The following is a 23,103-nucleotide window of genomic DNA, read 5'->3' as shown; positions in this document are numbered from 1 at the left end:
ATTACATTTAGAAATGTACATTCTTTACAACATTGATATCCATTGAACTCATGCAGAGTTTGAAGATTTCAAATTGTGACAAAATGAAAGACTCGACCACGAAGGGACTCGAACCCTCAATCTTCTGATCCGAAGTCAGACGTCTTATCCATTAGGCCACGCAGTCATCTTTATAGAAGTTGTCGAACCTGTGGAAGGTGTGGTAAAAGTAACCTCAAGTATAACATTCAAAATTTAGAAGTTTTTTCTAGATATATCTTTTGGAAAAACTTGCATATGAATTACAAAATGAAATCCAACATATTTTAGTGATTTATGTTGAGTGAACATTACAAAGTATACCTTTCACATAGCCTAGATTTTGTAGAATCCTTAACTTAGCTGAGAAATAGCTTAACTTTTCTATAGGCATGCTATAAAGTTTTATAAAAAGATTAGGGATGTAGGCATAAGAGCAATTTCTCATTGAGCTATGGCTGTTCTGATTTCACTGATTCCTTCTAAACATGTGAGATGTATTTTTTATATGCAGATATGCAAATAACCATTATAGTATCAATTTGGTCAAAGAATTGTTTTGCAACACAGATTACCAAAATCAAACAAGTTAACAGGTAAACACTGACATTTTCCTAAAGGTTTTTTAAGTTTTATGAAAATATTAGGGATGTAGGCTTTATAGCAATTTCTCATTGGACTATGGATGTTCGGATTTCAATGATTCATTTTAAACATGTGAGATATAATTTTTATATGCAGATATGCAAATATCCTTTATTGTATCAATTTGGTCAAAGATTTTTTTCCAACACAGATTACCAAAATTGAACAAGTTAACAGGTAAATACTTACATTTTCCAAAAGGATACCTTTTACTATGCACCAAAAACCTAAAAAAACTATAACTATGTGTACATCATGCACATCATTGTTTATGTTGTATTTATTTTCCTATGGGAATTACATTTAGAAATGTACATTCTTTACAACATTGATATCCATTGAACTCATGCAGAGTTTGAAGATTTCAAATTGTGACAAAATGAAAGACTCGACCACGAAGGGACTCGAACCCTCAATCTTCTGATCCGAAGTCAGACGTCTTATCCATTAGGCCACGCAGTCATCTTTATAGAAGTTGTCGAACCTGTGGAAGGTGTGGTAAAAGTAACCTCAAGTATAACATTCAAAATTTAGAAGTTTTTTCTAGATATATCTTTTGGAAAAACTTGCATATGAATTACAAAATGAAATCCAACATATTTTAGTGATTTATGTTGAGTGAACATTACAAAGTATACCTTTCACATAGCCTAGATTTTGTAGAATCCTTAACTTAGCTGAGAAATAGCTTAACTTTTCTATAGGCATGCTATAAAGTTTTATAAAAAGATTAGGGATGTAGGCATAAGAGCAATTTCTCATTGAGCTATGGCTGTTCTGATTTCACTGATTCCTTCTAAACATGTGAGATGTATTTTTTATATGCAGATATGCAAATAACCATTATAGTATCAATTTGGTCAAAGAATTGTTTTGCAACACAGATTACCAAAATCAAACAAGTTAACAGGTAAACACTGACATTTTCCTAAAGGTTTTTTAAGTTTTATGAAAATATTAGGGATGTAGGCTTTATAGCAATTTCTCATTGGACTATGGATGTTCGGATTTCAATGATTCATTTTAAACATGTGAGATATAATTTTTATATGCAGATATGCAAATATCCTTTATTGTATCAATTTGGTCAAAGATTTTTTTCCAACACAGATTACCAAAATTGAACAAGTTAACAGGTAAATACTTACATTTTCCAAAAGGATACCTTTTACTATGCACCAAAAACCTAAAAAAACTATAACTATGTGTACATCATGCACATCATTGTTTATGTTGTATTTATTTTCCTATGGGAATTACATTTAGAAATGTACATTCTTTACAACATTGTCATCCATTGAATTCATGCAGAGTTTTAAGATTTCAAATTGTGACAAAATTAAAGACTCGACCACGAAGGGACTCGAACCCTCAATCTTCTGATCCGAAGTCAGACGCCTTATCCATTAGGCCACGCGGTCATCTTTATAGAAGTTGTCGAACCTGTGGAAGGTGTGGTAAAAGTAACCTCAAGTATAACATTCAAAATTTAGAAGTTTTTTCTAGATATATGTATTGGAAAAACTTGCATATGAATTACAAAATGAAATCCAACATATTTTAGTGATTTATGTTGAGTGAACATTACAAAGTATACCTTTCACATAGCCTAGATTTTGTAAAATCCTTAACTTAGCTGAGAAATAACTTAACTTTTCTATAGGCATGCTATAAAGTTTTATAAAAAGATTAGGGATGTAGGCATTAGAGCAATTTCTCATTGAACTATGGGTGTTCTGATTTCACTGATTCCTTCTAAACATGTGAGATGTATTTTTTATATGCAGATATGCAAATAAACCATTATTGTATCAATTTGGTCAAAGAATTGCTTTGCAACACAGATTACCAAAATCAAACAAGTTAACAGGTAAACACTGACATTTTCCTAAAGGTTTTTTAAGTTTTGTGAAAATATTAGGGATGTAGGCTTTATAGCAATTTCTCATTGGACTATGGATGTTCGGATTTCAATGATTCATTTTAAACATGTGAGATATAATTTTTATATGCAGATATGCAAATATCCTTTATTGTATCAATTTGGTCAAAGATTTTTTTCCAACACAGATTACCAAAATTGAACAAGTTAACAGGTAAATACTTACATTTTCCAAAACGATACCTTTTACTATGCACCAAAAGCCTAAAAAACCTATAACTATGTGTACATCATGCACATCATTGTTTATGTTGTATTTATTTTCCTATGGGAATTACATTTAGAAATGTACATTCTTTACAACATTGTCATCCATTGAATTCATGCAGAGTTTGAAGATTTCAAATAGTGACAAAAAGAATGACTTGACCATGAAGGGACACAAACCCTCAATCTTCTGATCAAAAGTCAGACGCCTCATCCATTATGCCACGCTGTCATCTATGTCGAAATTGTCGAACCTGTGGAAGGTGTGGTAATAGTAACCTCAAGTATAACATTCAAAATTTAGAAGCTTTTTCTAGAGGTATGTTTTGGAAAAACTTGCATATGAATTACAAAATGAAATCCAACATATTTTAGTGATTTATGTTGAGTGAACATTACAAAGTATACCTTTCACATAGCCTAGATTTTGTAAAATCCTTAACTTAGCTGAGAAAAAACTTAACTTTTCTATAGGCATGCTATAAAGTTTTATAAAAAGATTAGGGATGTAGGCATTAGAGCAATTTCTCATTGAACTATGGGTGTTCTGATTTCACTGATTCCTTCTAAACATGTGAGATGTATTTTTTATATGCAGATATGCAAATAAACCATTATTGTATCAATTTGGTCAAAGAATTGCTTTGCAACACAGATTACCAAAATCAAACAAGTTAACAGGTAAACACTGACATTTTCCTAAAGGTTTTTTAAGTTTTGTGAAAATATTAGGGATGTAGGCTTTATAGCAATTTCTCATTGGACTATGGATGTTCGGATTTCAATGATTCATTTTAAACATGTGAGATATAATTTTTATATGCAGATATGCAAATATCCTTTATTGTATCAATTTGGTCAAAGATTTTTTTCCAACACAGATTACCAAAATTGAACAAGTTAACAGGTAAATACTTACATTTTCCAAAACGATACCTTTTACTATGCACCAAAAGCCTAAAAAACCTATAACTATGTGTACATCATGCACATCATTGTTTATGTTGTATTTATTTTCCTATGGGAATTACATTTAGAAATGTACATTCTTTACAACATTGTCATCCATTGAATTCATGCAGAGTTTGAAGATTTCAAATAGTGACAAAAAGAATGACTTGACCATGAAGGGACACAAACCCTCAATCTTCTGATCAAAAGTCAGACGCCTCATCCATTATGCCACGCTGTCATCTATGTCGAAATTGTCGAACCTGTGGAAGGTGTGGTAATAGTAACCTCAAGTATAACATTCAAAATTTAGAAGCTTTTTCTAGAGGTATGTTTTGGAAAAACTTGCATATGAATTACAAAATGAAATCCAACATATTTTAGTGATTTATGTTGAGTGAACATTACAAAGTATACCTTTCACATAGCCTAGATTTTGTAAAATCCTTAACTTAGCTGAGAAAAAACTTAACTTTTCTATAGGCATGCTATAAAGTTTTATAAAAAGATTAGGGATGTAGGCATTAGAGCAATTTCTCATTGAACTATGCTTGTTCTGATTTCACTGATTCCTTCTAAACATGTGAGATGTATTTTTTATATGCAGATATGCAAATAACCATTATAGTATCAATTTGGTCAAAGAATTGCTTTGCAACACAGATTACCAAAATCAAACAAGTTAACAGGTAAACACTTACATTTTCCTAAAGGTATTTTAAGTTTTGTGAAAATATTAGGGATGTAGGCTTTATAGCAATTTCTCATTGGACTATGGATGTTCGGATTTCAATGATTCATTTTAAACATGTGAGATATAATTTTTATATGCAGATATGCAAATATCCTTTATTGTATCAATTTGGTCAAAGATTTTTTTCCAACACAGATTACCAAAATTGAACAAGTTAACAGGTAAATACTTACATTTTCCAAAACGATACCTTTTACTATGCACCAAAAGCCTAAAAAACCTATAACTATGTGTACATCATGCACATCATTGTTTATGTTGTATTTATTTTCCTATGGGAATTACATTTAGAAATGTACATTCTTTACAACATTGTCATCCATTGAATTCATGCAGAGTTTGAAGATTTCAAATTGTGACAAAAAGAATGACTTGACCATGAAGGGACACAAACCCTCAATCTTCTGATCAGAAGTCAGACGCCTCATCCATTATGCCACGCTGTCATCTATGTCGAAATTGTCGAACCTGTGGAAGGTGTGGTAATAGTAACCTCAAGTATAACATTCAAAATTTAGAAGCTTTTTCTAGAGGTATGTTTTGGAAAAACTTGCATATGAATTACAAAATGAAATCCAACATATTTTAGTGATTTATGTTGAGTGAACATTACAAAGTATACCTTTCACATAGCCTAGATTTTGTAAAATCCTTAACTTAGCTGAGAAATAACTTAACTTTTCTATAGGCATGCTATAAAGTTTTATAAAAAGATTAGGGATGTAGGCATTAGAGCAATTTCTCATTGAACTATGGGTGTTCTGATTTCACTGATTCCTTCTAAACATGTGAGATGTATTTTTTATATGCAGATATGCAAATAAACCATTATTGTATCAATTTGGTCAAAGAATTGCTTTGCAACACAGATTACCAAAATCAAACAAGTTAACAGGTAAACACTGACATTTTCCTAAAGGTTTTTTAAGTTTTGTGAAAATATTAGGGATGTAGGCTTTATAGCAATTTCTCATTGGACTATGGATGTTCGGATTTCAATGATTCATTTTAAACATGTGAGATATAATTTTTATATGCAGATATGCAAATATCCTTTATTGTATCAATTTGGTCAAAGATTTTTTTCCAACACAGATTACCAAAATTGAACAAGTTAACAGGTAAATACTTACATTTTCCAAAACGATACCTTTTACTATGCACCAAAAGCCTAAAAAACCTATAACTATGTGTACATCATGCACATCATTGTTTATGTTGTATTTATTTCCCTATGGGAATTACATTTAGAAATGTACATTCTTTACAACATTGTCATCCATTGAATTCATGCAGAGTTTGAAGATTTCAAATTGTGACAAAATGAAAGATTCGACCACGAAGGGACTCGAACCCTCAATCTTCTGATCCGAAGACAGACGCCTTATCCATTAGGCCACGCAGTCTTCTTTATAGAAGTTGTCGAACCTGTGGAAGGTGTGGTAATAGTAACCTCAAGTATAACATTCAAAATTTAGAAGTTTTTTCTAGATATATGTTTTGGAAAAACTTGCATATGAATTAGAAAATGAAATCCAACATATTTTAGTGATTTATGTTGAGTGAACATTACAAAGTATACCTTTCACATAGCCTAGATTTTGTAAAATCCTTAACTTAGCTGAGAAATAACTTAACTTTTCTATAGGCATGCTATAAAGTTTTATAAAAAGATTAGGGATGTAGGCATAAGAGCAATTTCTCATTGAGCTATGGCTGTTCTGATTTCACTGATTCCTTCTAAACATGTGAGATGTATTTTTTATATGCAGATATGCAAATAACCATTATAGTATCAATTTGGTCAAAGAATTGCTTTGCAACACAGATTACCAAAATCAAACAAGTTAACAGGTAAACACTGACATTTTCCTAAAGGTTTTTTAAGTTTTATGAAAATATTAGGGATGTAGGTTTTATAGCAATTTCTCATTGGACTATGGATGTTCGGATTTCAATGATTCATTTTAAGCATGTGAGATATAATTTTTATATGCAGATATGCAAATATCCTTTATTGTATCAATTTGGTCAAAGATTTTTTTCCAACACAGATTACCAAAATTGAACAAGTTAAGAGGTAAATACTTACATTTTCCAAAAGGATACCTTTTACTATGCACCAAAAACCTAAAAAATCTATAACTATGTGTACATCATGCACATCATTGTTTATGTTGTATTTATTTTCCTATGGGAATTACATTTAGAAATGTACATTCTTTACAACATTGTCATCCATTGAATTCATGCAGAGTTTGAAGATTTCAAATAGTGACAAAAAGAATGACTTGACCATGAAGGGACACAAACCCTCAATCTTCTGATCAGAAGTCAGACACCTCATCCATTATGCCACGCTGTCATCTATGTCGAAATTGTCGAACCTGTGGAAGGTGTGGTAATAGTAACCTCAAGTATAACATTCAAAATTTAGAAGCTTTTTCTAGAGGTATGTTTTGGAAAAACTTGCATATGAATTACAAAATGAAATCAAACATATTTTAGTGATTTATGTTGAGTGAACATTACAAAGTATACCTTTCACATAGCCTAGATTTTGTAAAATTCTTAACTTAGCTGAGAAATAACGATAACTTTTCTACAGGCATGCTATAAAGTTTTATAAAAAGATTAGGGATGTAGGCATTAGAGCAATTTCTCATTGAACTATGGGTGTTCTGATTTCACTGATTCCTTCTAAACATGTGAGATGTATTTTTTATATGCAGATATGCAAATAACCATTATAGTATCAATTTGGTGAAAGAATTGTTTTGCAACACAGATTACCAAAATCAAACAAGTTAACAGGTAAACACTGACATTTTCCTAAAGGTTTTTTAAGTTTTATGAAAATATTAGGGATGTAGGCTTTATAGCAATTTCTCATTGGACTATGGATGTTCGGATTTCAATGATTCATTTTAAACATGTGAGATATAATTTTTATATGCAGATATGCAAATATCCTTTATTGTATCAATTTGGTCAAAGATTTTTTTCCAACACAGATTACCAAAATTGAACAAGTTAACAGGTAAATACTTACATTTTCCAAAAGGATACCTTTTACTATGCACCAAAAACCTAAAAAAACTATAACTATGTGTACATCATGCACATCATTGTTTATGTTGTATTTATTTTCCTATGGGAATTACATTTAGAAATGTACATTCTTTACAACATTGTCATCCATTGAATTCATGCAGAGTTTGAAGATTTCAAATTGTGACAAAATGAAAGACTCGACCACGAAGGGACTCGAACCCTCAATCTTCTGATCCGAAGTCAGACGCCTTATCCATTAGGCCACGCGGTCATCTTTATAGAAGTTGTCGAACCTGTGGAAGGTGTGGTAAAAGTAACCTCAAGTATAACATTCAAAATTTAGAAGTTTTTTCTAGATATATGTATTGGAAAAACTTGCATATGAATTACAAAATGAAATCCAACATATTTTAGTGATTTATGTTGAGTGAACATTACAAAGTATACCTTTCACATAGCCTAGATTTTGTAAAATCCTTAACTTAGCTGAGAAATAACTTAACTTTTCTATAGGCATGCTATAAAGTTTTATAAAAAGATTAGGGATGTAGGCATTAGAGCAATTTTTCATTGAGCTATGGCTGTTCTGATTTCACTGATTCCTTCTAAACATGTGAGATGTATTTTTTATATGCAGATATGCAAATAACCATTATAGTATCAATTTGGTCAAAGAATTGCTTTGCAACACAGATTACCAAAATCAAACAAGTTAACAGGTAAACACTGACATTTTCCTAAAGGTTTTTTAAGTTTTATGAAAATATTAGGGATGTAGGCTTTATAGCAATTTCTCATTGGACTATGGATGTTCGGATTTCAATGATTCATTTTAAACATGTGAGATATAATTTTTATATGCAGATATGCAAATATCCTTTATTGTATCAATTTGGTCATAGATTTTTTTCCAACACAGATTACCAAAATTGAACAAGTTAACAGGTAAATACTTACCTTTTCCAAAAGGATACCTTTTACTATGCACCAAAAACCTAAAAAAACTATAACTATGTGTACATCATGCACATAATTGTTTATGTTGTATTTATTTTCCTATGGGAATTACATTTAGAAATGTACATTCTTTACAACATTGTCATCCATTGAATTCATGCAGAGTTTGAAGATTTCAAATAGTGACAAAAAGAATGACTTGACCATGAAGGGACACAAACCCTCAATCTTCTGATCAAAAGTCAGACGCCTCATCCATTATGCCACGCTGTCATCTATGTCGAAATTGTCGAACCTGTGGAAGGTGTGGTAATAGTAACCTCAAGTATAACATTCAAAATTTAGAAGCTTTTTCTAGAGGTATGTTTTGGAAAAACTTGCATATGAATTACAAAATGAAATCCAACATATTTTAGTGATTTATGTTGAGTGAACATTACAAAGTATACCTTTCACATAGCCTAGATTTTGTAAAATCCTTAACTTAGCTGAGAAAAAACTTAACTTTTCTATAGGCATGCTATAAAGTTTTATAAAAAGATTAGGGATGTAGGCATTAGAGCAATTTCTCATTGAACTATGGGTGTTCTGATTTCACTGATTCCTTCTAAACATGTGAGATGTATTTTTTATATGCAGATATGCAAATAAACCATTATTGTATCAATTTGGTCAAAGAATTGCTTTGCAACACAGATTACCAAAATCAAACAAGTTAACAGGTAAACACTGACATTTTCCTAAAGGTTTTTTAAGTTTTGTGAAAATATTAGGGATGTAGGCTTTATAGCAATTTCTCATTGGACTATGGATGTTCGGATTTCAATGATTCATTTTAAACATGTGAGATATAATTTTTATATGCAGATATGCAAATATCCTTTATTGTATCAATTTGGTCAAAGATTTTTTTCCAACACAGATTACCAAAATTGAACAAGTTAACAGGTAAATACTTACATTTTCCAAAACGATACCTTTTACTATGCACCAAAAGCCTAAAAAACCTATAACTATGTGTACATCATGCACATCATTGTTTATGTTGTATTTATTTTCCTATGGGAATTACATTTAGAAATGTACATTCTTTACAACATTGTCATCCATTGAATTCATGCAGAGTTTGAAGATTTCAAATAGTGACAAAAAGAATGACTTGACCATGAAGGGACACAAACCCTCAATCTTCTGATCAAAAGTCAGACGCCTCATCCATTATGCCACGCTGTCATCTATGTCGAAATTGTCGAACCTGTGGAAGGTGTGGTAATAGTAACCTCAAGTATAACATTCAAAATTTAGAAGCTTTTTCTAGAGGTATGTTTTGGAAAAACTTGCATATGAATTACAAAATGAAATCCAACATATTTTAGTGATTTATGTTGAGTGAACATTACAAAGTATACCTTTCACATAGCCTAGATTTTGTAAAATCCTTAACTTAGCTGAGAAAAAACTTAACTTTTCTATAGGCATGCTATAAAGTTTTATAAAAAGATTAGGGATGTAGGCATTAGAGCAATTTCTCATTGAACTATGCTTGTTCTGATTTCACTGATTCCTTCTAAACATGTGAGATGTATTTTTTATATGCAGATATGCAAATAACCATTATAGTATCAATTTGGTCAAAGAATTGCTTTGCAACACAGATTACCAAAATCAAACAAGTTAACAGGTAAACACTTACATTTTCCTAAAGGTATTTTAAGTTTTGTGAAAATATTAGGGATGTAGGCTTTATAGCAATTTCTCATTGGACTATGGATGTTCGGATTTCAATGATTCATTTTAAACATGTGAGATATAATTTTTATATGCAGATATGCAAATATCCTTTATTGTATCAATTTGGTCAAAGATTTTTTTCCAACACAGATTACCAAAATTGAACAAGTTAACAGGTAAATACTTACATTTTCCAAAACGATACCTTTTACTATGCACCAAAAGCCTAAAAAACCTATAACTATGTGTACATCATGCACATCATTGTTTATGTTGTATTTATTTTCCTATGGGAATTACATTTAGAAATGTACATTCTTTACAACATTGTCATCCATTGAATTCATGCAGAGTTTGAAGATTTCAAATTGTGACAAAAAGAATGACTTGACCATGAAGGGACACAAACCCTCAATCTTCTGATCAGAAGTCAGACGCCTCATCCATTATGCCACGCTGTCATCTATGTCGAAATTGTCGAACCTGTGGAAGGTGTGGTAATAGTAACCTCAAGTATAACATTCAAAATTTAGAAGCTTTTTCTAGAGGTATGTTTTGGAAAAACTTGCATATGAATTACAAAATGAAATCCAACATATTTTAGTGATTTATGTTGAGTGAACATTACAAAGTATACCTTTCACATAGCCTAGATTTTGTAAAATCCTTAACTTAGCTGAGAAATAACTTAACTTTTCTATAGGCATGCTATAAAGTTTTATAAAAAGATTAGGGATGTAGGCATTAGAGCAATTTCTCATTGAACTATGGGTGTTCTGATTTCACTGATTCCTTCTAAACATGTGAGATGTATTTTTTATATGCAGATATGCAAATAAACCATTATTGTATCAATTTGGTCAAAGAATTGCTTTGCAACACAGATTACCAAAATCAAACAAGTTAACAGGTAAACACTGACATTTTCCTAAAGGTTTTTTAAGTTTTGTGAAAATATTAGGGATGTAGGCTTTATAGCAATTTCTCATTGGACTATGGATGTTCGGATTTCAATGATTCATTTTAAACATGTGAGATATAATTTTTATATGCAGATATGCAAATATCCTTTATTGTATCAATTTGGTCAAAGATTTTTTTCCAACACAGATTACCAAAATTGAACAAGTTAACAGGTAAATACTTACATTTTCCAAAACGATACCTTTTACTATGCACCAAAAGCCTAAAAAACCTATAACTATGTGTACATCATGCACATCATTGTTTATGTTGTATTTATTTCCCTATGGGAATTACATTTAGAAATGTACATTCTTTACAACATTGTCATCCATTGAATTCATGCAGAGTTTGAAGATTTCAAATTGTGACAAAATGAAAGATTCGACCACGAAGGGACTCGAACCCTCAATCTTCTGATCCGAAGACAGACGCCTTATCCATTAGGCCACGCAGTCTTCTTTATAGAAGTTGTCGAACCTGTGGAAGGTGTGGTAATAGTAACCTCAAGTATAACATTCAAAATTTAGAAGTTTTTTCTAGATATATGTTTTGGAAAAACTTGCATATGAATTAGAAAATGAAATCCAACATATTTTAGTGATTTATGTTGAGTGAACATTACAAAGTATACCTTTCACATAGCCTAGATTTTGTAAAATCCTTAACTTAGCTGAGAAATAACTTAACTTTTCTATAGGCATGCTATAAAGTTTTATAAAAAGATTAGGGATGTAGGCATAAGAGCAATTTCTCATTGAGCTATGGCTGTTCTGATTTCACTGATTCCTTCTAAACATGTGAGATGTATTTTTTATATGCAGATATGCAAATAACCATTATAGTATCAATTTGGTCAAAGAATTGCTTTGCAACACAGATTACCAAAATCAAACAAGTTAACAGGTAAACACTGACATTTTCCTAAAGGTTTTTTAAGTTTTATGAAAATATTAGGGATGTAGGCTTTATAGCAATTTCTCATTGGACTATGGATGTTCGGATTTCAATGATTCATTTTAAGCATGTGAGATATAATTTTTATATGCAGATATGCAAATATCCTTTATTGTATCAATTTGGTCAAAGATTTTTTTCCAACACAGATTACCAAAATTGAACAAGTTAAGAGGTAAATACTTACATTTTCCAAAAGGATACCTTTTACTATGCACCAAAAACCTAAAAAATCTATAACTATGTGTACATCATGCACATCATTGTTTATGTTGTATTTATTTTCCTATGGGAATTACATTTAGAAATGTACATTCTTTACAACATTGTCATCCATTGAATTCATGCAGAGTTTGAAGATTTCAAATAGTGACAAAAAGAATGACTTGACCATGAAGGGACACAAACCCTCAATCTTCTGATCAGAAGTCAGACACCTCATCCATTATGCCACGCTGTCATCTATGTCGAAATTGTCGAACCTGTGGAAGGTGTGGTAATAGTAACCTCAAGTATAACATTCAAAATTTAGAAGCTTTTTCTAGAGGTATGTTTTGGAAAAACTTGCATATGAATTACAAAATGAAATCAAACATATTTTAGTGATTTATGTTGAGTGAACATTACAAAGTATACCTTTCACATAGCCTAGATTTTGTAAAATTCTTAACTTAGCTGAGAAATAACGATAACTTTTCTACAGGCATGCTATAAAGTTTTATAAAAAGATTAGGGATGTAGGCATTAGAGCAATTTCTCATTGAACTATGGGTGTTCTGATTTCACTGATTCCTTCTAAACATGTGAGATGTATTTTTTATATGCAGATATGCAAATAACCATTATAGTATCAATTTGGTGAAAGAATTGTTTTGCAACACAGATTACCAAAATCAAACAAGTTAACAGGTAAACACTGACATTTTCCTAAAGGTTTTTTAAGTTTTATGAAAATATTAGGGATGTAGGCTTTATAGCAATTTCTCATTGGACTATGGATGTTCGGATTTCAATGATTCATTTTAAACATGTGAGATATAATTTTTATATGCAGATATGCAAATATCCTTTATTGTATCAATTTGGTCAAAGATTTTTTTCCAACACAGATTACCAAAATTGAACAAGTTAACAGGTAAATACTTACATTTTCCAAAAGGATACCTTTTACTATGCACCAAAAACCTAAAAAAACTATAACTATGTGTACATCATGCACATCATTGTTTATGTTGTATTTATTTTCCTATGGGAATTACATTTAGAAATGTACATTCTTTACAACATTGTCATCCATTGAATTCATGCAGAGTTTGAAGATTTCAAATTGTGACAAAATGAAAGACTCGACCACGAAGGGACTCGAACCCTCAATCTTCTGATCCGAAGTCAGACGCCTTATCCATTAGGCCACGCGGTCATCTTTATAGAAGTTGTCGAACCTGTGGAAGGTGTGGTAAAAGTAACCTCAAGTATAACATTCAAAATTTAGAAGTTTTTTCTAGATATATGTATTGGAAAAACTTGCATATGAATTACAAAATGAAATCCAACATATTTTAGTGATTTATGTTGAGTGAACATTACAAAGTATACCTTTCACATAGCCTAGATTTTGTAAAATCCTTAACTTAGCTGAGAAATAACTTAACTTTTCTATAGGCATGCTATAAAGTTTTATAAAAAGATTAGGGATGTAGGCATAAGAGCAATTTCTCATTGAGCTATGGCTGTTCTGATTTCACTGATTCCTTCTAAACATGTGAGATGTATTTTTTATATGCAGATATGCAAATAACCATTATAGTATCAATTTGGTCAAAGAATTGCTTTGCAACACAGATTACCAAAATCAAACAAGTTAACAGGTAAACACTGACATTTTCCTAAAGGTTTTTTAAGTTTTATGAAAATATTAGGGATGTAGGCTTTATAGCAATTTCTCATTGGACTATGGATGTTCGGATTTCAATGATTCATTTTAAACATGTGAGATATAATTTTTATATGCAGATATGCAAATATCCTTTATTGTATCAATTTGGTCAAAGATTTTTTTCCAACACAGATTACCAAAATTGAACAAGTTAACAGGTAAATACTTACCTTTTCCAAAAGGATACCTTTTACTATGCACCAAAAACCTAAAAAAACTATAACTATGTGTACATCATGCACATAATTGTTTATGTTGTATTTATTTTCCTATGGGAATTACATTTAGAAATGTACATTCTTTACAACATTGTCATCCATTGAATTCATGCAGAGTTTGAAGATTTCAAATTGTGACAAAATGAAAGACTCGACCACGAAGGGACTCGAAACCTCAATCTTCTGATCCGAAGTCAGACGCCTTATCCATTAGGCCACGCAGTCATCTTTATAGAATTTGTCGAACCTGTGGAAGGTGTGGTAATAGTAACCTCAAGTATAACATTCAAAATTTAGAAGTTTTTTCTAGATATATGTTTTGGAAAAACTTGCATATGAATTACAAAATGAAATCCAACATATTCTAGTGATTTATGTTGAGTGAACATTACAAAGTATACCTTTCACATAGCCTAGATTTTGTAGAATCCTTAACTTAGCTGAGAAATAACTTAACTTTTCTATAGGCATGCTATAAAGTTTTATAAAAAGATTAGGGATGTAGGCATAAGAGCAATTTCTCATTGAGCTATGGCTGTTCTGATTTCACTGATTCCTTCTAAACATGTGAGATGTATTTTTTATATGCAGATATGCAAATAACCATTATAGTATCAATTTGGTCAAAGAATTGTTTTGCAACACAGATTACCAAAATCAAACAAGTTAACAGGTAAACACTGACATTTTCCTAAAGGTTTTTTAAGTTTTATGAAAATATTAGGGATGTAGGCTTTATAGCAATTTCTCATTGGACTATGGATGTTCGGATTTCAATGATTCATTTTAAACATGTGAGATATAATTTTTATATGCAGATATGCAAATATCCTTTATTGTATCAATTTGGTCAAAGATTTTTTTCCAACACAGATTACCAAAATTGAACAAGTTAACAGGTAAATACTTACATTTTCCAAAAGGATACCTTTTACTATGCACCAAAAACCTAAAAAACCTATAACTATGTATACATCATGCACATCATTGTTTATGTTGTATTTATTTTCCTATGGGAATTACATTTAGAAATGTACATTCTTTACAACATTGTCATCCATTGAATTCATGCAGAGTTTGAAGATTTCAAATAGTGACAAAAAGAACGACTTGACCACGAAGGGACACGAACCCTCAATCTTCTGATCAGAAGTCAGACGCCTCATCCATTATGCCACGCTGTCATCTATGTCGAAATTGTCGAACCTGTGGAAGGTGTGGTAATAGTAACCTCAAGTATAACATTCAAAGTTTAGAAGCTTTTTCTAGAGGTATGTTTTGGAAAAACTTGCATATGAATTACAAAATAAAATCCAACATATTTTAGTGATTTATGTTGAGTGAACATTACAAAGTATACCTTTCACATAGCCTAGATTTTGTAAAATCCTTAACTTAGCTGAGAAATAACTTAACTTTTCTATAGGCATGCTATAAAGTTTTATAAAAAGATTAGGGATGTAGGCATTAGAGCAATTTCTCATTGAGCTATGGCTGTTCTGATTTCAGTGATTCCTTCTAAACATGTGAGATGTATTTTTTATATGCAGATATGCAAATAACCATTATAGTATCAATTTGGTCAAAGAATTGCTTTGCAACACAGATTACCAAAATCAAACAAGTTAACAGGTAAACACTGACATTTTCCTAAAAGTTTTTTAAGTTTTATGAAAATATTAGGGATGTAGGCTTTATAGCAATTTCTCATTGGACTATGGATGTTCGGATTTCAATGATTCATTTTAAACATGTGAGATATAATTTTTATATGCAGATATGCAAATATCCTTTATTGTATCAATTTGGTCAAACATTTTTTTCCAAGTCAGATTACCAAAATTGAACAAGTTAAGAGGTAAATACTTACATTTTCCAAAAGGATACCTTTTACTATGCACCAAAAACCTAAAAAACCTATAACTATGTGTACATCATGCACATCATTGTTTATGTTGTATTTATTTTCCTATGGGAATTACATTTAGAAATGTACATTCTTTATAACATTGTCATCCATTGAATTCATGCAGAGTTTGAAGATTTCAAATAGTGACAAAAAGAATGACTTGACCATGGGGGACACGAACCCTCAATCTTCTGATCAGAAGTCAGACGCCTCATCCATTATGCCACGCTGTCATCTATGTCGAAATTATCGAACCTGTGGAAGGTGTGGTAATAGTAACCTCAAGTATAACATTCAAAATTTAGAAGCTTTTTCTAGAGGTATGTTTTGGAAAAACTTGCATATGAATTACAAAATGAAATCCAACATATTTTAGTGATTTATGTTGAGTGAACATTACAAAGTATACCTTTCACATAGCCTAGATTTTGTAAAATTCTTAACTTAGCTGAGAAATAACTTAACTTTTCTACAGGCATGCTATAAAGTTTTATAAAAAGATTAGGGATGTAGGCATTAGAGCAATTTCTCATTGAACTATGGGTGTTCTGATTTCACTGATTCCTTCTAAACATGTGAGATGTATTTTTTATATGCAGATATGCAAATAACCATTATAGTATCAATTTGGTCAAAGAACTGCTTTGCAACACAGATTACCAAAATCAAACAAGTTAACAGGTAAACACTTACATTTTCCTAAAGGTTTTTTAAGAATTATGAAAATATTAGGGATGTAGGCTTTATAGCAATTTCTCATTGGACTATGGATGTTCGGATTTCAATGATTCATTTTAAACATGTGAGATATAATTTTTATATGCAGATATGTAATATCCTTTATTGTATCAATTTGGTCAAAGATTTTCTTCCAACACAGATTACCAAAATTGAACAAGTTAACAGGTAAATACTTACCTTTTCCAAAAGGATACCTTTTACTATGCACCAAAAACCTAAAAAAACTATAACTATGTGTACATCATGCACATCATTGTTTATGTTGTATTTATTTTCCTATGGGAATTACATTTAGAAATGTACATTCTTTACAACATTGACATCCATTGAATTCATGCAGAGTTTGAAGATTTCAAATTGTGACAAAATGAAAGACTCAGCCACGAAGGGACTCGAACCCTCAATCTTCTGATCCGAAGTCAGACGTCTTATCCATTAGGCCACGCGGTCATCTTTATAGAAGTTGTCGAACCTGTGGAAGGTGTGGTAAAAGTAACCTCAAGTATAACATTCAAAATTTAGAAGTTTTTTCTAGATATATGTTTTGGAAAAACTTGCATATGAATTACAAAATGAAATCCAACATATTTTAGTGATTTATGTTGAGTGAACATTACAAAGTATACCTTTCACATAGCCTAGATTTTGTAGAATCCTTAACTTAGCTGAGAAATAACTTAACTTTTCTATAGGCATGCTATAAAGTTTTATAAAAAGATTAGGGATGTAGGCATAAGAGCAATTTCTCATTGAGCTATGGCTGTTCTGATTTCACTGATTCCTTCTAAACATGTGAGATGTATTTTTTATATGCAGATATGCAAATAACCATTATAGTATCAATTTGGTCAAAGAATTGTTTTGCAACACAGATTACCAAAATCAAACAAGTTAACAGGTAAACACTGACATTTTCCTAAAGGTTTTTTAAGTTTTATGAAAATATTAGGGATGTAGGCTTTATAGCAATTTCTCATTGGACTATGGATGTTCGGATTTCAATGATTCATTTTAAACATGTGAGATATAATTTTTATATGCAGATATGCAAATATCCTTTATTGTATCAATTTGGTCAAAGATTTTTTTCCAACACAGATTACCAAAATTGAACAAGTTAACAGGTAAATACTTACATTTTCCAAAAGGATACCTTTTACTATGCACCAAAAACCTCAAAAAACTATAACTATGTGTACATCATGCACATCATTGTTTATGTTGTATTTATTTTCCTATGGGAATTACATTTAGAAATGTACATTCTTTACAACATTGTCATCCATTGAATTCATGCAGAGTTTGAAGATTTCAAATAGTGACAAAAAGAATGACTTGACCATGAAGGGACACAAACCCTCAATCTTCTGATCAGAAGTCAGACACCTCATCCATTATGCCACGCTGTCATCTATGTCGAAATTGTCGAACCTGTGGAAGGTGTGGTAATAGTAACCTCAAGTATAACATTCAAAATTTAGAAGCTTTTTCTAGAGGTATGTTTTGGAAAAACTTGCATATGAATTACAAAATGAAATCAAACATATTTTAGTGATTTATGTTGAGTGAACATTACAAAGTATACCTTTCACATAGCCTAGATTTTGTAAAATTCTTAACTTAGCTGAGAAATAACGATAACTTTTCTACAGGCATGCTATAAAGTTTTATAAAAAGATTAGGGATGTAGGCATTAGAGCAATTTCTCATTGAACTATGGGTGTTCTGATTTCACTGATTCCTTCTAAACATGTGAGATGTATTTTTTATATGCAGATATGCAAATAACCATTATAGTATCAATTTGGTGAAAGAATTGTTTTGCAACACAGATTACCAAAATCAAACAAGTTAACAGGTAAACACTGACATTTTCCTAAAGGTTTTTTAAGTTTTATGAAAATATTAGGGATGTAGGCTTTATAGCAATTTCTCATTGGACTATGGATGTTCGGATTTCAATGATTCATTTTAAACATGTGAGATATAATTTTTATATGCAGATATGCAAATATCCTTTATTGTATCAATTTGGTCAAAGATTTTTTTCCAACACAGATTACCAAAATTGAACAAGTTAACAGGTAAATACTTACATTTTCCAAAAGGATACCTTTTACTATGCACCAAAAACCTAAAAAAACTATAACTATGTGTACATCATGCACATCATTGTTTATGTTGTATTTATTTTCCTATGGGAATTACATTTAGAAATGTACATTCTTTACAACATTGTCATCCATTGAATTCATGCAGAGTTTGAAGATTTCAAATTGTGACAAAACTCGACCACGAAGGGACTCGAACCCTCAATCTTCTGATCCGAAGTCAGACGCCTTATCCATTAGGCCACGCGGTCATCTTTATAGAAGTTGTCGAACCTGTGGAAGGTGTGGTAAAAGTAACCTCAAGTATAACATTCAAAATTTAGAAGTTTTTTCTAGATATATGTATTGGAAAAACTTGCATATGAATTACAAAATGAAATCCAACATATTTTAGTGATTTATGTTGAGTGAACATTACAAAGTATACCTTTCACATAGCCTAGATTTTGTAAAATCCTTAACTTAGCTGAGAAATAACTTAACTTTTCTATAGGCATGCTATAAAGTTTTATAAAAAGATTAGGGATGTAGGCATAAGAGCAATTTCTCATTGAGCTATGGCTGTTCTGATTTCACTGATTCCTTCTAAACATGTGAGATGTATTTTTTATATGCAGATATGCAAATAACCATTATAGTATCAATTTGGTCAAAGAATTGCTTTGCAACACAGATTACCAAAATCAAACAAGTTAACAGGTAAACACTGACATTTTCCTAAAGGTTTTTTAAGTTTTATGAAAATATTAGGGATGTAGGCTTTATAGCAATTTCTCATTGGACTATGGATGTTCGGATTTCAATGATTCATTTTAAACATGTGAGATATAATTTTTATATGCAGATATGCAAATATCCTTTATTGTATCAATTTGGTCAAAGATTTTTTTCCAACACAGATTACCAAAATTGAACAAGTTAACAGGTAAATACTTACCTTTTCCAAAAGGATACCTTTTACTATGCACCAAAAACCTAAAAAAACTATAACTATGTGTACATCATGCACATAATTGTTTATGTTGTATTTATTTTCCTATGGGAATTACATTTAGAAATGTACATTCTTTACAACATTGTCATCCATTGAATTCATGCAGAGTATGAAGATTTCAAATTGTGACAAAATGAAAGACTCGACCACGAAGGGACTCGAAACCTCAATCTTCTGATCCGAAGTCAGACGCCTTATCCATTAGGCCACGCAGTCATCTTTATAGAATTTGTCGAACCTGTGGAAGGTGTGGTAATAGTAACCTCAAGTATAACATTCAAAATTTAGAAGTTTTTTCTAGATATATGTTTTGGAAAAACTTGCATATGAATTACAAAATGAAATCCAACATATTCTAGTGATTTATGTTGAGTGAACATTACAAAGTATACCTTTCACATAGCCTAGATTTTGTAGAATCCTTAACTTAGCTGAGAAATAACTTAACTTTTCTATAGGCATGCTATAAAGTTTTATAAAAAGATTAGGGATGTAGGCATAAGAGCAATTTCTCATTGAGCTATGGCTGTTCTGATTTCACTGATTCCTTCTAAACATGTGAGATGTATTTTTTATATGCAGATATGCAAATAACCATTATAGTATCAATTTGGTCAAAGAATTGTTTTGCAACACAGATTACCAAAATCAAACAAGTTAACAGGTAAACACTGACATTTTCCTAAAGGTTTTTTAAGTTTTATGAAAATATTAGGGATGTAGGCTTTATAGCAATTTCTCATTGGACTATGGATGTTCGGATTTCAATGATTCATTTTAAACATGTGAGATATAATTTTTATATGCAGATATGCAAATATCCTTTATTGTATCAATTTGGTCAAAGATTTTTTTCCAACACAGATTACCAAAATTGAACAAGTTAACAGGTAAATACTTACATTTTCCAAAAGGATACCTTTTACTATGCACCAAAAACCTAAAAAACCTATAACTATGTATACATCATGCACATCATTGTTTATGTTGTATTTATTTTCCTATGGGAATTACATTTAGAAATGTACATTCTTTACAACATTGTCATCCATTGAATTCATGCAGAGTTTGAAGATTTCAAATAGTGACAAAAAGAACGACTTGACCACGAAGGGACACGAACCCTCAATCTTCTGATCAGAAGTCAGACGCCTCATCCATTATGCCACGCTGTCATCTATGTCGAAATTGTCGAACCTGTGGAAGGTGTGGTAATAGTAACCTCAAGTATAACATTCAAAATTTAGAAGCTTTTTCTAGAGGTATGTTTTGGAAAAACTTGCATATGAATTACAAAATAAAATCCAACATATTTTAGTGATTTATGTTGAGTGAACATTACAAAGTATACCTTTCACATAGCCTAGATTTTGTAAAATCCTTAACTTAGCTGAGAAATAACTTAACTTTTCTATAGGCATGCTATAAAGTTTTATAAAAAGATTAGGGATGTAGGCATTAGAGCAATTTCTCATTGAGCTATGGCTGTTCTGATTTCAGTGATTCCTTCTAAACATGTGAGATGTATTTTTTATATGCAGATATGCAAATAACCATTATCGTATCAATTTGGTCAAAGAATTGCTTTGCAACATAGATTACCAAAATCAAACAAGTTAACAGGTAAACACTGACATTTTCCTAAAAGTTTTTTAAGTTTTATGAAAATATTAGGGATGTAGGCTTTATAGCAATTTCTCATTGGACTATGGATGTTCGGATTTCAATGATTCATTTTAAACATGTGAGATATAATTTTTATATGCAGATATGCAAATATCCTTTATTGTATCAATTTGGTCAAACATTTTTTTCCAAGTCAGATTACCAAAATTGAACAAGTTAAGAGGTAAATACTTACATTTTCCAAAAGGATACCTTTTACTATGCACCAAAAACCTAAAAAACCTATAACTATGTGTACATCATGCACATCATTGTTTATGTTGTATTTATTTTCCTATGGGAATTACATTTAGAAATGTACATTCTTTATAACATTGTCATCCATTGAATTCATGCAGAGTTTGAAGATTTCAAATAGTGACAAAAAGAATGACTTGACCATGGGGGACACGAACCCTCAATCTTCTGATCAGAAGTCAGACGCCTCATCCATTATGCCACGCTGTCATCTATGTCGAAATTATCGAACCTGTGGAAGGTGTGGTAATAGTAACCTCAAGTATAACATTCAAAATTTAGAAGCTTTTTCTAGAGGTATGTTTTGGAAAAACTTGCATATGAATTACAAAATGAAATCCAACATATTTTAGTGATTTATGTTGAGTGAACATTACAAAGTATACCTTTCACATAGCCTAGATTTTGTAAAATTCTTAACTTAGCTGAGAAATAACTTAACTTTTCTACAGGCATGCTATAAAGTTTTATAAAAAGATTAGGGATGTAGGCATTAGAGCAATTTCTCATTGAACTATGGGTGTTCTGATTTCACTGATTCCTTCTAAACATGTGAGATGTATTTTTTATATGCAGATATGCAAATAACCATTATAGTATCAATTTGGTCAAAGAACTGCTTTGCAACACAGATTACCAAAATCAAACAAGTTAACAGGTAAACACTTACATTTTCCTAAAGGTTTTTTAAGAATTATGAAAATATTAGGGATGTAGGCTTTATAGCAATTTCTCATTGGACTATGGATGTTCGGATTTCAATGATTCATTTTAAACATGTGAGATATAATTTTTATATGCAGATATGTAATATCCTTTATTGTATCAATTTGGTCAAAGATTTTCTTCCAACACAGATTACCAAAATTGAACAAGTTAACAGGTAAATACTTACCTTTTCCAAAAGGATACCTTTTACTATGCCCCAAAAACCTAAAAAAACTATAACTATGTGTACATCATGCACATCATTGTTTATGTTGTATTTATTTTCCTATGGGAATTACATTTAGAAATGTACATTCTTTACAACATTGACATCCATTGAATTCATGCAGAGTTTGAAGATTTCAAATTGTGACAAAATGAAAG

At 30.9% G+C, this 23,103-nt stretch overlaps 10 non-coding genes across 10 annotated transcripts; all 10 read right to left on the bottom strand.

The window, feature by feature from the left end:
• Nucleotides 1-93: 93 nt before the first annotated feature.
• On the bottom strand, nucleotides 94-166 carry TRNAR-UCG (transfer RNA arginine (anticodon UCG)). The gene has a single exon. It is a non-coding gene; the product is annotated as a tRNA-Arg (tRNA).
• An 886-nt stretch (nucleotides 167-1,052) lies between these two features.
• Nucleotides 1,053-1,125, bottom strand: TRNAR-UCG (transfer RNA arginine (anticodon UCG)). The gene has a single exon. It is a non-coding gene; the product is annotated as a tRNA-Arg (tRNA).
• An 886-nt stretch (nucleotides 1,126-2,011) lies between these two features.
• On the bottom strand, nucleotides 2,012-2,084 carry TRNAR-UCG (transfer RNA arginine (anticodon UCG)). The gene has a single exon. It is a non-coding gene; the product is annotated as a tRNA-Arg (tRNA).
• Nucleotides 2,085-5,850: 3,766 nt separating this feature from the next.
• TRNAR-UCG (transfer RNA arginine (anticodon UCG)) lies at nucleotides 5,851-5,923 on the bottom strand. The gene has a single exon. It is a non-coding gene; the product is annotated as a tRNA-Arg (tRNA).
• Nucleotides 5,924-7,769: 1,846 nt separating this feature from the next.
• TRNAR-UCG (transfer RNA arginine (anticodon UCG)) lies at nucleotides 7,770-7,842 on the bottom strand. The gene has a single exon. It is a non-coding gene; the product is annotated as a tRNA-Arg (tRNA).
• A 3,765-nt stretch (nucleotides 7,843-11,607) lies between these two features.
• TRNAR-UCG (transfer RNA arginine (anticodon UCG)) lies at nucleotides 11,608-11,680 on the bottom strand. Its single transcript has one exon. It is a non-coding gene; the product is annotated as a tRNA-Arg (tRNA).
• Nucleotides 11,681-13,526: 1,846 nt separating this feature from the next.
• TRNAR-UCG (transfer RNA arginine (anticodon UCG)) lies at nucleotides 13,527-13,599 on the bottom strand. The gene has a single exon. It is a non-coding gene; the product is annotated as a tRNA-Arg (tRNA).
• An 886-nt stretch (nucleotides 13,600-14,485) lies between these two features.
• Nucleotides 14,486-14,558, bottom strand: TRNAR-UCG (transfer RNA arginine (anticodon UCG)). The gene has a single exon. It is a non-coding gene; the product is annotated as a tRNA-Arg (tRNA).
• A 4,714-nt stretch (nucleotides 14,559-19,272) lies between these two features.
• Nucleotides 19,273-19,345, bottom strand: TRNAR-UCG (transfer RNA arginine (anticodon UCG)). Its single transcript has one exon. It is a non-coding gene; the product is annotated as a tRNA-Arg (tRNA).
• Nucleotides 19,346-20,231: 886 nt separating this feature from the next.
• Nucleotides 20,232-20,304, bottom strand: TRNAR-UCG (transfer RNA arginine (anticodon UCG)). The gene has a single exon. It is a non-coding gene; the product is annotated as a tRNA-Arg (tRNA).
• Between the last annotated feature and the right edge of the window lie 2,799 nt (nucleotides 20,305-23,103).

Source organism: Taudactylus pleione, unplaced genomic scaffold, assembly GCF_031769625.1.
Source record: "Taudactylus pleione unplaced genomic scaffold, aTauple2 ptg000612l, whole genome shotgun sequence".
In the NCBI taxonomy this organism is placed as follows: Eukaryota; Metazoa; Chordata; class Amphibia; order Anura; family Myobatrachidae; genus Taudactylus; species Taudactylus pleione.
This window is presented reverse-complemented; position numbering and strand designations above follow the sequence as displayed.